Below are 13265 nucleotides of genomic sequence, written 5' to 3' on the forward strand. Positions count from 1 at the left end.
GAGAGTCTAGCCAAGTAAAAATAACCCCGCCAGTTTCATACGGCTTCAATTGATTAAATTCGCATAAGTTCTGTCCACTTTTCTTATTATTTTTTCACAGTAGTAAAAAATCGCGTTGACTAGTTTTATTTAGACATTGTGGTATTTAGTTTCCAAAATTTAGGCACTATAAATAAACCCCGGAAGTAGTATAAGTTTTCTTTCAGACCTCTGAGCCTAATGCTGCCAAAATGCCTATTTATAATTGTACTAATTGCACATTCATAACAATTTCAACAACGAGTGCGTGCCAGTGATGTGGATCATCGCCAGCTTGCATTTTACGACATATTCATTAAATGTAATTTGCTAATTTAGTAAATCTTGTTTCAGGTATGGTAGAGCAAACAATTTTCTTGAGACACTCCGCTCTTCTCAACTATGATTCCGAATCATAATTTAGAGCCTCATCAGGAATATTTTTCCAAAAAACACCGTTTTAAACATTAGGTAAGAGCACCGACAAATGGCACTATTGAGACATGGTCTAGCCCAAAAATGTTTACATGTCTGCAATTATGCGTTTATCATCGTTTCTTCCCTTGAACTTGGTACCAAGCGAACGGACATCGTACCGTTGATAAGTGAGACAAAAACGCATCAGTTCGTTCAAAGGTTCTCTATTAGTAAACAATTAATATTTGATTCATAGTGCGCTAAACTATATAAATAACAACGTCCAATTCGATGTATTTATGCCATTATGGTGGCTTGTAGATATACAAATACTGGGTGTTTACAAATTTTTAAAACCACACGGAAACTTATGGATTAGGCTCGAATAATTCAAAAGAAAAATAAAAACATTAAGAATAATATCGTCTTTTTCAGAGCCAGCGCAATAAGAAAATACGTAGAAAAATTGGATTTTTAATTTCTTAAAGAAAAAGCTCGTATATTGCAAAGGGTGAAACAGTTGGTTGGAAGGATGAAATAACGATAATATTAATTTAAAGTTTTTTCTAAACCAGTAAATGACTGGATTAAGTTTATTAAATCTGGCTCATTCTGCTGAATTGTTTGAGTTTGAGCTTAATTTTTTCTCAAAATTTCTTTAAGAATTATCATCGAGTAATTTAATCTCCATCTTTTTGGAAACTATCAGCAAAAAATCTAGGTAATTTATTTTTCCAAACATTACCCCCATCTGGCTCTTGGTGGCAAATCTACCTAAATGAAAACTTTCCCTCAATTATCGGTAATTTTCCAATTTACATTTAAAGGAACTTTTTTTTACTTTGACCGATTTTAATCCAAAACTTGGCTAGTGTTTGTTAGAAATGTTGGTATAAAGTTTGAAATTTATGCAAAATTGAGGTACATAATGGGAACGATCTGCCTGTTTGTTTGACATGTTTACGAGGTCCATAATTTGGGTTTGAATTTCGAAAATTTTCGAGTTCGAAACGTCAAAGAATTGGTACATCGCCAATTGTGTTGGCTGGTGAAAGTAACAATCAATTGTACACTTTCGCTTTAAAATTGTCTTCGTCGTAGCATTAATTCGTCTGTTTCAAATGGTCAACAATAGACCGTTATAAACATTATTTAGTCCGTAATTTTGTCAAGAAGCGTGTTTTTTTTGTGAACAATGAACGAACGCATAAATTGAAAATAACGCAATCAAGCCCGTTTATAGGAGAGGTCAGTGATATCTGATTTGTAAACCGTGACAATTTTGCATCGAAATAGAACACAGATTGTTACCTATAAATTCGGGTATTTTTAGATTTATAATTTTAATAATTCTGGGCGCAAAGTTTATATAAATACTAGAGGAAAATGAGCTTTACCAGATTTTTGTTGAGCAAGGAACACAATAACCTTTGTTTCCTCTGCCACTGCCTGTGCATAAGTTTATGAGATACACTTGATAGAGAATTAAATAGGACGTTTTTCATGTGCAAGTGCACTTAAAAAATATTGACAGTTTTTGCGTTTTTGGCCAAATTGGTCCATATCTCAAGAACCATTAGATCTACGTAGCTCGTTTTTCTATTACTGGATATAGAGTTCAAAACCCTTTGACTAAGTAAAACATGAGCTAGAAAATAGAGGCATTTTCACACACCAAGCGAAATTTGCGTATTATACAAAATAATAGAAGATAAGACCTTAACTTCAATCATCGCGCCACTTATTTTGCTCATATCTCTGGCATAATTTGGGCCAGTCAGCGCCTTTCTACATCACTGGATTAATCATTACATATCTGATTTCTTTAAGTGAAATAACACAAATATGGGCAGTTTTCACAAAAATACGTTTTAAGTTTAGGGTTTAACATCATTTTTAGTTTTGCGCGGTTTTGGCAAAGTTGGGATGTAGGCTCAAACATAAACCGCTGTATCGAACGGAAAATATATATAGATAGAGGGTTAAAAAACCATTTACCAAGCGGAAGTTGAGTTTGGAAATGTTGACAAATTTCGCACGAAAAACAAATAGTTAATATTTCACACTTAGAACAAACTCGTGTCAAATATGACGCCACCTTTCCATTAACTTCTAAGAAGGAGATAGAGCTAGAGGGCTGATTTTTCGACCACCGAATAGAGAATTTAATAGCACATTTATCATGCAAAACATCAATTGGAAAGTATCGGCCGTTTGCAAATAAAAAGCCCAATTTCTACGTGTTTTTTCCATAAAACACTAACACCCAGAAACTTCATAAAATGCTAATTTATTTAAAAGATACTTTAGTAAATTTATAAACTGTGTGTCATTTGCGGTCGAACTACAAATAATTACACTCTACACCTTGTGATTATTTAAAAATAAACCGATTCTACGCACCGATTTAAACAAACCTTTCGGTCTGTAATAATAGGAATCGCCTTTTTTTGGCCAGCCAAAACTCGTTATAATGGTATGGACGAATACTAAGCATAAAAATAGGCCAATAAAATAAATGCGCCAATTAAGCAAAGTAAATAAATAAACCGACTATACAATATTTATTGCAGACAATCGGGCGAAATTAATGAACTAAACAGTTTCACTGGGTTTTAGCGGTGTGTTGAGTTCTGTGTAATTTACGTACGGGAAGAATTAAATTAGCGAATTGAATGGCGAAATTCTAATGAAGTCTTGCAAGTACAAATAATAAGTTTTCTTGGTTTTTTCATATTTATTTTCTAGTCTCTGTTTTATGAAATTTGTTGATGTCTTTTTTGCATTCTATCGGCTATTAAAACCGCAATTCTTGATAAAAAAAAATTGTTAACGTTGCGTTCAATCAAATTAGCGCAAAAAGCACGCTTGGAAAACTTTGATTCATGATCCAAAGTTTAGTAATTACTAGAGATTTCGGAAGAAAATTCAAGTTTCTTACAGTAATTTTACAAGATTTTTATCAGAAAGAAGCGACGAATGCAATAAGATTAAAATACAAGCTCCTAGTTTCAGATTCGAAATAATCAACATTTTCTATATATTGGAAAACTCCTTACGTCGGAAACAATTCAATGAGCCCAAAAAAACGTTTGTAAAAGAAAAAAAAAATTTTGATCGAAAATTTTGTGAGGTCAATTTTCGATTCGATTAAGTCGTGAAAAAATTCAAGACTCTTAAAATGGGTTGAATTTTGCACCATTTTTATTAGAAAAAAACGAGGAATGCAACGAGCTCATTAAAAAACAAGTTTCTTAGTCTCAGTCTTAGTTTCAGATCCGAAATAATCGACATTTTCTCTTCCTTTTGAGTCGTTTTTGCGCAGATACAACTTTTAAACGACTATATCTTCTTTATTACAGACCTGAAAACCTTAGACTTAATATATAATAAAAGTATATGCATATTGGGAGCTTCTTACATCGGAAACAATCCAATGAGCGCAAAAAACAATAATCCATTGAATAATGTCTAGCTGAATCATGCCCAAGATTGCACTTGATTTTTTGCAATTTTGAGGCATAAATATTTTCAAAAACCCCCAATTGCTCTTTTATTTGAAAAAATAATGGAGATTTTATTTATAGGGGTTTCGGATTTATTCCGCGCAGCAATTTCACCGTATTGTCCAGAGCATATCTAATGCATGTCTGCAAGCGAAACATTGCAGTGTTTCGAGTCTTAACGCCTTTTCTATTGTTCACAATATTATACTAAAGTTTCAATTTTACCGTTACTTTTGATTTTGCATTTTAAAGCTCACAATCTCAAATTTTCCAGGTTGGCCAATATGTGAATTGTCTAGCAACTTGCAGCAAATGGTATTTAATTTTGTTTAAGTTGCAGTTGATCTTTGGGATTTTATTGTCTAGTTATTTTAAAGTTTTATTTAAGAAAATTGTCAAACAATTTTTGTTTGTTTCATAAAACACAATTTTCAACTTAAAGGGCAGTAAAGTTATGGACGTTTACTATCCGGCTTAAAATGGTCTTCAGCTAGAATAATTCTTTTTTGAAATTTGCAACGTGCTATATTTGAATCGACCCATTTATGAGATTCATAGCTAGTCAGTTATTTAATCAGGTTGCATAGCTGGCGGCTGTTAGGGTAATGTTGAAGCAGAGTAAAACCCTGGCTGGTGCTGCCTGGCTGTACAAGGAAAATTCGAATCATAGTCACATGTTTTCCACCGTGTGCGAACGTCACGTGGAAAACGACGCAAACCTGGTTTTACATGATTTGGCTCTTGGCCACAATTTTCCTGACGACCGGATAAGTCATGGCTTGAAGTGATGCTAAACGATTTATCTATCAACATTTTTTTAGGTGTTTTATTCTATTTTCTACTCTTTTCAACAATTAAACTTTAAATACGGCAAACACGAAAAAACGTAAATGAATTTGCAATCGCAACAAACGTTTCCTTAGATAAAAATAATATGTTTTCTATAATTTCATGAATTCATCTGTTCATTCCAACTTTCTTAATTGACTGCACTTTCAGAGTCTTTACGCGAATTGAACAACTGAAAATTTCATAATTCTGGCAATTTCAAAGCGTCCACAATTTGAATCATACAAAACTACATGTTTTTTGGTCTCAAATGAATATTTCCTGAACTTTGTGGATGTTGTGTAAAGTGCACATCAGAAGGAACATCGTTGTGCTGAGAGCATAAAAGATTTTTTTACACAAAGCATGAAATAAATTTTATCTTTTTCGCTTCACTCGCCGATTCTTTATGTAAATTGAGCAACTGAAAATTTCATAATTCTAGCAATTTCAAAGCTTACACAATTTGAAACATACAAAACGACATGTTTTTTGGTCTCAAATGAATATTTCCTGAACTTTGTGGATGTTGTGTAAAGTGCACATCAGAAGGAACATCGTTGTGCTCAGAGCATGAAAATTTTTTTTATAAAAAGCATGAAATAAATTTTATCTTTTCCGCTTCACTCTCAGATTCTTTACGTGAATTGAGCAACTGAACATTTAGCAAATTCACCTTTTTCATACCGTTAACAAGTTGTAACAAAATAAACGGCACTAAAATCTTGAATATTTTCCATACACTTTATGGATTTTAAGTAAAATAGACATTAAATTGAACAGTCAAACAATGAACATTTTTTTACAGAAGGTATGAGGTAATTTTTAACTTTTTCCCTACACTTTCAGATTGTTTTCAAAACATAATTTCAAACAAGTTGTAACAAAGAAAATTAAATGTTTTTTGGTTCAAATCAAACTTTGAATAATGTGGTTTTCACAGAAACAAAATTCGATATTGGAAAAAGGTACGCTCAATTGATAAATAAAAAAAATCCTCCAATATGGCGTTCAGCAAACTACTTAACTCAACTCTCTATTTTTATAATTATTTAAAAGCCCTTAGCAAAAATAGCTAATAGAAAATCACGAGTTGGGCATAAAACTGTTGAATGACTTAATTTTTTATAGCTTTGCTGTTTAAAAAAAAGCTAATTTAGTAAGTCATTTTAAATATTGGACCAAAAATTGCATATCAAAGCTTTTGGGTTTGGGATTGTTTTATGTCCTTTATATCGTCATTTTAACATACCTTATTGTTCCAAAGAAAGTGAAATAGGCGCGCGAGCCCCCCAAAATTTCGACGTGACGTCTCGCAGAAATAGAAAGTGCGTGAAAAATGTAATAATTTAATTAGCCAGTGAATAGACAACCGTACGAACTCAGATTAATGAGAACGGGTCGAATAACTTTTACTTTTGTGCTTACTGCTGTTTCGTAATATGTCGAAATGGAATATGATTCGGACAGGAAAGTAGAGGAAGAGAACCGACTGGTGGGTAAAGATTGCTTTTCCAAGGTGGCTGCTGATTGATTACACTGAATTCCTTGATGTCTTCATTAAAATTTTATAACCACTTTAATTGAATAATTACCTTAACTTCAGCTGCTATTTTTGAACAATATAAAAGAACGAACAATATTGAACCAATTCGATGAACTGAATGCACTTTCATTATTACACCAAACGCATAATGATAAGTCATGAATCCCTTAAAGAAATTTAAAACAATTTATACAATTTTTAAAATCTATTAATCTACTAAGCAGATTCCCGTTTTATAAAGTCATTCAAACTCAAAGTCTACTTGTTTTCAACGATGACTAATACTAATGATATGTCGGCCGCAATTGATATAGCTTGATTGGATATTGTAACTTAATTAATTTTCAAAAACGCTCATTTGGAAGCATTCATCACAGCCAACATATTAAGATTTACAGACATTACTAGAAATTGTGAAATATATTTTCTCTTGCAGTTGTTTTACTTCAAGCTAAATCTCACTGTTGTAGCAGAACGCAATTTATTACAATGACGTATTTGTGTAGTAATGATATGTAAATTAATCAGAAGTTTATTGAAGTTTATTGCTAAATTGATGATACCGAGAAGCTACGATATAGAGAGAAGAATGTCTTACTTGAGAATCCTCCGGTCTAATGTTACCTCTGCTTACATACAAATTTGAGCGATGTGCCGCTGTTGCGAATAAATGACAAAATAAAAGAAGTTGGGCAATAAAAAAATTGAAAAATGTAACTAAGAACGTCTACAAGAGACTTTAAGATAAGATAAACATCATAAAGCAAACTTTTCAGATAAGCAAAAAAATGCGAGAAAATTCGTGAAATTCGGATTGTGATTGATTCAAATTAATTCATAATTTTTGATTATACAAAATAAAAATATGTTTTTCTTGTGCTCGACTTAATATAGGCCGAGTTGCTATTTCAATCATGCATAGTGGAACAGAAATATTTCATGTCAAAACTTAATTATTGTGACTTTCAGCTCGTTGTGGCAAATATTTTCTTGCTGACCTTTTGCACTCACGAGTAGCTGGCATCCTCAGAACTGCTCTAGCTAAGAATGGAAGCGACTCGTGCGTGAAAAACGTCTTTTACAACAAATTTGTTTCACGACAACCTAAAAGGCCAAAATCTCACCAGTTCCATGCAATGACTAATGATTACTTGAGTCAATTATAATATTGAAATTTCGCTTTCTGTGTGAAAACTACTCGAATTTCCTCACTCATCTGGTTATGACTGAATTGAATTTTCAGTTTTCTATCGAACGATGCCAAAACGAATTCTGTGGCCCAAATGGTTCTTGAGAAATTTCGAAAAAAGCAGCGCCATGTTTGAGTCGATTTTACATCTAAAAAAAAAACACGCAAATCTAAAACTTCTTGAAATCAAGACTTTTTTGAGAAAACTGCCAAAATTTCCGTATCGACGGATTACTTTCTAAAAAGGCCATTTGGTTCTCTCTGGAACGATGTAAAAATGAGCGTTCTTGCACATTTTGTTTCCGAGAAATGAGCAAAAACGGGACGGAAAACATGAAATTTTGGCACAATCTTGCAGCTAAGTGTCTGATATTGAAATTTGGGTTCTGGGTTAAAATTACTCGAATTTCCTCACTCATGTTCTTATCACTGAATCGAATTTTCAATTCTCTATCCAACAATGCCAAAACGAATTCTGTGGCCTAAACGGTTCTTGAGAAATTTCGAAAAAAGCAGCGTTATGTTTGAGTCGATTTTGCAAGTCAAAAAACAAGCACGCAAATCTAAATTTTTTTAAATCAACATTTTTTTGAGAAAACTGCCAACATTTCCTGATGGACCGTTCACTTTCTAAAAGGGCCATTTAGTTCTCTCTGGAATGATGTAAAAATTAGCGTTTTTCCTCATTTTGCTTGCGAGAAATGAGCAAAAACGGGACGGAAAACATAAAATTTTGTCTTAATCTTGCACTTAAATGCCTGATATTCAAATTTCGCTTTCTTCGACTAAATCGAATTTTCAATTCTCTATCCAACGATACCAATATCATATCATGACCAACCATGTCATCATTACAAAAAAACCTTCTTGTGTCCTAACGGTACATACTGAGCGCTTTTTGCAAATATAAAATCAATGTTAATTTCATCTCCCGCAAAAACTAAAATAATTGTTTTACTTAACAATCAAACTTGTGAATTTTGGTAGTGAGCTATAAGAAGAATTAACATTTTACCACTATCAATGGTAAAGTAAATTGTTCAAAAGGGAAAGTACAAATGTCTGCCTTTTCTCTGGTTCACGATTCAGTGAATTAGCACTTCTGCATAGTGGGTATGTTGAAAATCAACCCACAAAGTTCAATAAAAAACCAAGTGAATTTGTTGTTGAAAGTTTGGAAAATTGCAAATCACATAAATTGTTTGCAACGAACTGCTAACCGACCGATTCGAATTCGTTGAATTTTATTAATCGAAAATCCCCTAGGGAGCTGCTAGCCTTCTCTTGCCCAATCGAAATTATTTAAATACCAAACACGTTAATTTCATCGTTCAGCCAAATAAATCGAGTTCGGTATGGTTTCGTCTTAAACTGGTTTTAATACAATCCTTCCTATAGTTTCCAAAATCTGACGTTGCGACGCTTATTTCTCCGCGCGAACTTTCACTTTCTTTTTTATTATTGTCGGTTTTAAATCGACTCAGTGAATAAAAGTTTAAGTAATGAAATCCGCTGGAGCAGATCGAACAAAAAACCACTTCGGTACTGTATCGGGACTCGTTATTATTTTTATTATTAAATTACCTTTTGGCTACACTACAGCAGAAAAGTTAATTGTCGATACTAAATTGCCTAAAATACTCGCTTGGTATACGAGATCACATTGACTTTTTTTACCTTAGTAATAACGTTTTACGTTTCGGGTACACTTTGAATTGGAACTACTTCAGTTACTATATAATGAATCATTTAGAACAACAAGTCATTGTTAATTTACACGAGCAAAACGTGAAGTGCAGGTGTGTAATCTATCCACTCACCGACTCAATCAAATTCTTGTATCATTGGAATGCCATTGAAATATGCTCAGTAACTCCTTCACAAGATTGCAATAAGAAGAAAAATTCAGAGTATTTTTTGAAAAAGACTGGGGTCGCAGAACAGAATAAATCCCACGACAGATGGACATTTCGAAGAAAAGATATACAAATTATTTTTGCCCAGATATTGAATAAAATAAATAAATTACTTTTAAAAATCTTATCTCCCCCGAAACCGCAGGGCAGGTTTTGCAGCTACCATGCAAAATAATAATAGTATAAAGTATGACCCCCTTGATTTTTGAATCACGTTTCATTTTTTGACTCATAATTGCCCCACATCTTAAAGTGATCCCACCGGCAGTTTTTCTACCATTAGAAACAGTTTGAAAGTTTTATATTTTAAATCTAAAATAATGACTTTGATTTAATCCATTAGTAGGAAGTGAGTTGAATAAATAGTGCGTCCCTGAAATCGATATTGCAATATTCCAAACCATCAATGAGCACGCTAAATTTCCACCTCTAAAATGGCTAATTGAAATCGTTCTGAAACTGGGTTTTAAAATGTTTTTGGTATCCGCAACTCAAGTTGGTTTGAATGTTGTTCACTACTCAAATCATCCTCCATTTTTAGTGATTTCAAATCCTGAACTCAAATCGAGCTAGCCTTGATATTCACTGAGAGCAGAAAAAAACTGGAAATATAAATCAACAGTTCAGGTGTACCTTCGAACAATTAATATTCATAAAAGCGATACGAATTGGTTTGCATATAATGCTGTCGTTCAATTCGCTTTGTTATTATTACTAATTTTTGCAGTATTCATTTATTTCCTTAATTGGATTGTTACTTGAAAGCAGGAATGGCGTGTAGACTTAGCTCGATGATAATAATAATTCCTATTTGTTTGGCTTACTAATGCTACTACTTTTTTCAAGGGCCTACGCACAAACGGACAATTTTGGCAAAGTAACAAAAGAAGCAAACCTTAAATAAGTCTGTTGATTGGAGCATAATCATTCCATTCTTGGTGAAGCAAACGAATGCAACATTTGCTACAGTTTAATCACCGCATGAAGTAACCTAGAGCAACGTTTCGTTTCAAGTGAAATTTCCATTTTTCACAGCCAATCCTGCAGCAAACGGGTCTGAAAAGACATACAGGTTTTGAAGAAAGTGCTGCACTAGTCTGACGGTGTACTAAATGAGAATTACGTGGTTTCCAAGACATTTATTGCACGGAAATTAGACTTAGAATAGTTGAAATGAAAATATACTTGAGATGAAAGAGACAGCGTTATCTTACGCCTTTCCAATGGAAGGCGAGTCAAGCACTTCAAAATCCACCTTCAAACCATTTCATCTCTCATATATCCCCATTAACAGTTAATAGATAGTTCCTATTAATAATAGTTAAGTCAATATTTTCAAACTCAGCTTCTGCTGTTGACGTTTATTTTTACTTTTATATTTGCATTGGCTAGTTTGATTTCATCACGATCTAATCATCTAGCAGTAGTCATTAATTATCCGCCTTAATCGGAGATTTCAAAGGAAGATTAATAGCAAGTCCACAAAAATCTGTATGTAGTTGCTTCAGAAAGATTTAACAATCGGTGAAGGAGAACAGGAGAAACGAAGCAAGAAGAAGTTTACATTCCGAATAATCTTGAAATATAGATATAGACATTTAAAGATGAACTGGCCTTGATTGATAAGCTATGCTCGTACGAAAAAATAGAATGTGACAAATTTCCATACAGTTATCAGAGAATGTTAGCAAAAAATAGGAAAATTGTGATCAACCATGTGATCTTTACTACCAGAAAAGGGCACGTTTCAATGCTAGACAAACTTCAAAGCTCTGAAAACATTATTTTTATAGTCGAGTATCAAAGCGATTGAGGTTTAAGCACGGTCGGAATCGCTTTGAAACTACTTGAAACACGACGAAAAATAAAGCTAACTAATATGATGATGGAAGATTTTTACACTTTCATGAAATGCTGTCATGAACATATTTTTTCATTAAAATATTAAGTACGATCTTGAACAATTTCTACCTCATAATGGGCGCTCAATTGAGCTAAGTATTCTCAAAAGCTCAATTGTATTTGATATAATAAACATTTATGTTTTTATCGTTCACTCCTTTAATTGATTTTTGATTTATTCATTAGCTAATTGTTGTTAGGTGATTTCTTATAATTTTCCATTTTTCTCATATACATAGTCTTATTTTAAGAAGTCTTGTTCAAATTATACTGAGAGAATCAAACGCGACATTTTTTCTCAAAACAAAAAACAGCAAAGATTTCCAAAATGCACAAGAAACAAGGAAAACACAGTGCAAACATGGGAAAATGAACTGAAATTTCATCTAAAAGCCACATGTATGAATAAGCAACTTAAACAGACCAAACGTGTAAACAAAAAATATCATACAAAGAATGTCGGTTCAACCATTATAAATAATAATATTCGTCCAGTTGTTAGTGGTTCAATATGTAATTATACATGAAACTAATTGGTTTCGATTGCTTAAATTATACTAATAATAGGTGTTGTCAATGTATGCACGAAAGAATGCATAACATGGCTAAAACTTAATCATTTTCAAACAACGTCTTCGAATGTTGCCATTTTAGGCAAGGTTTAGGACACTCTAGTTTAGTAGATTTGCAACATTCTTTTATTATTTACAATAATTAGTAGCTAATCACTTGAGTGTTTATTCCATTTAGACCAGGAATTTCATATAATTGTTCAATAAATTAATTATTTCTGTAACCCAAAATACAAACAGAAGTAAATCAAATTAAAACTATAAGAGAAGTACTAAACCATGATTATACATAAGTAAAGCTTCAAGAGCGTTCGGGAACGCACTTAAAGAACATTTCGATACCTTTGAGATATATATTTCCTAACAATGGCATATTCAAAAAAAATTTGCAATAAAATCATAAAAGAAAGAAAATAAATATTAATGAAAGTGTGATAATTTTATTAAATACAGATCTAAATAATTGCATAGCTTGATGAACCAACGGTAAAATATTTTACATTTTGAAAAAGTATTCGATTTTTAAATGAAAAAGAGTTATTTTGTCATTTGATAAAGACCATCGGGGAGCTTGTTTTTTTCCAATAGGCCTAAATTCGGATTCAAAAGTCCTAATAAAGAAAATTGGAAGTTGACTATGTCGTTTCAAATCAGATAACAATAAGGAAAAAATGACATAACTTTCATAGCACAATTGAAAGTAATGGGTATACATATGGGTTTAAAACACAGTAAAGTCCGCCTACATTTCCTGATAAACTTTCACTTTTGTTCAGGCAAATAAAAGACTCGCCGTTGCTGAAGATTTGTGTGAATCCAGCGACATATAAATTATCAGGAAGAAAAAGAACAATAATTGTAAAACGTCGCTCCGAGCTTAGGCCGAAGATGGAAGATCTGAATGGGGGACGGATTGGATTGTATATCAAACTAATTAAGTTCGTTGCATTGTTTATATGGGATCTTCTTCAAGTAGGAAGCGAGCAAAATGATAAAATATAATCCTTTGTTGTTTCTGTGTTGGCGCAGAACACGTTCAGGAAGTCTTACTTGGATATGTTTTTGAACTTTCTAAGGTTGCAAATTTAACGTTGATTACTTTCCTTTAATATCGAATTCACTCATTTACACCTATACGGTAAGGATCGAATGAAACCAACAAGTCGAGCACGGGGACAAATTCACGTTTCCGACCGCATGACCTACTCACGTGAAGCACGGCGTGGCCGAAGAGCTTCCCTAAACCCGCAGGAATATCCCCAACAATTTGTTCAGTCCTAATTCTCAACCCTGACCATCAACTGCATATAGCAGTTATCAATTCGTGCGGTTTTCACTATAAGAAAAAAAATTGTCCGACTTGTGCGACCT

The 13265-nt window shown here is 33.0% G+C and overlaps 1 protein-coding gene and 1 long non-coding RNA gene across 3 annotated transcripts in view; both read left to right on the plus strand.

Annotated features, from left to right (window-relative positions):
• Positions 1-13265, plus strand: part of LOC109546464 (hepatic leukemia factor) — a 70853-nt gene that overhangs the window by 18524 nt on the left and 39064 nt on the right. The window lies entirely within an intron of this gene.
• On the plus strand, positions 373-10618 carry LOC125505310. Its single transcript, XR_007282063.1, has 2 exons — positions 373-489; positions 10267-10618. It is a non-coding gene; the product is annotated as an uncharacterized LOC125505310 (long non-coding RNA).

The sequence above is a fragment of the Dendroctonus ponderosae genome, unplaced genomic scaffold, assembly GCF_020466585.1.
Source record: "Dendroctonus ponderosae isolate FM_Combo_2020 unplaced genomic scaffold, Dpon_F_20191213v2 Dpon_F_20191213_8, whole genome shotgun sequence".
NCBI lineage: Eukaryota > Metazoa > Arthropoda > Insecta > Coleoptera > Curculionidae > Dendroctonus > Dendroctonus ponderosae.